General features: G+C 34.5%; 1 non-coding gene across 1 annotated transcript; it reads left to right on the forward strand.

The window, feature by feature from the left end:
* Positions 1–413: 413 nt before the first annotated feature.
* On the forward strand, positions 414–543 carry LOC112393080 (small nucleolar RNA SNORA20). The gene has a single exon (XR_003001814.1). It is a non-coding gene; the product is annotated as a small nucleolar RNA SNORA20 (small nucleolar RNA).
* The last annotated feature ends 706 nt before the right edge of the window (positions 544–1,249 follow it).

The following is a 1,249-nucleotide window of genomic DNA, read 5'->3' on the forward strand; positions in this document are numbered from 1 at the left end:
GATAAAGAAGATGTGGTACATATATACAATGGAATACTATTCAGCCATAAAAGGGGCAAAATAATGCCATTTGCAGCAACATGGATGCAACTAGAGATTATCATACTAAGTGAAGTAAGCCAGAAAGAGAAAGACAAATGCCGTATGATATCACTTATATGTGGAATCTAAAATATGGCACAAATGAACCTATCTACAAAACAGAAACAGACTCCCAGCCATAGAGTTCAGACTTGTGGTGGCCACGGGGGAGGGGTGGAGGGAGAGGGATGGACTGGGAGTTTGGGGTTGGTAGATGCAAACTATTACATTTAGAATGCATAAAAAACAAGGTCCTACTGTATAGCACAGGGAAGTATATCCAATCTCCTGGGATAAACCACAATAGAAAATACTATTTTAAAAAGAATATACTTCCCATTTATTTGCTGCTATAGGCTTTCAATGATATAAGCAGTTATATGCATGGGATAAAATAGTGTTGGGCCATTGTAAATTGAGGTGAAGTAACCAGACCATCTCTTCCCCATGGTCTAGACACTGCTTCCATGTCTAAATGTCCTATGTAAGTAGGCTTTAATAAGGTACTTAGAGTGAATTTCTACATGGGCTTATTAACGCATCGATCTAAGAATTTCACTGTTTTTTAAATAGCACTAAGTCTCATAACTCTGCATCAATCATCTTATGTATGTATCTATGTGTAAAACTGAGTCACTTTGCTGTACAGCAGAGATTTGCACACCATTGTAAATCAACTATACTTCAATAAAGAAAAAGAAATGGGTGTAACTTATTAGCAAAAATAATATAGTAATACCTGGAAAATTAGAAGTAAGTAGATTGGTTCAACTTTTTCCTGTAGTCAGTTTCACTGGGAAATTTTTTTAAATGTTTTTGTTTGCTGAATAAAGGCTTATAAAACAACAACAAAAAACACAATTTTATGTGGTTGTTTGGATATTAAACCAGACAACGTAGGTGGAGAGTTTAGCATCCTATAATTGACCTTGTCTTTATTTAATATTTTGATACTTTTTCAAAATGGGATTTTTCTATTAATTTTGATTTTTAAAATACTGCTTTAAAATATTATCTACCTTGGTGGCTGAGTTTTTTGGTATCTCCTTAAATTTCACTTCTGAAGTGAGTTACACACTTGCCTCACCCTAGTCTCAGTCCTGCCCTACCTGACATATTTAGGACACTAAATAAATATTATGCGTTATTTTTTTTTGGCTGTGGTTAC

This window comes from Neophocaena asiaeorientalis, unplaced genomic scaffold, assembly GCF_003031525.2.
Source record: "Neophocaena asiaeorientalis asiaeorientalis breed wild unplaced genomic scaffold, Neophocaena_asiaeorientalis_V1.1 scaffold240, whole genome shotgun sequence".
Taxonomy (NCBI): domain Eukaryota; kingdom Metazoa; phylum Chordata; class Mammalia; order Artiodactyla; family Phocoenidae; genus Neophocaena; species Neophocaena asiaeorientalis.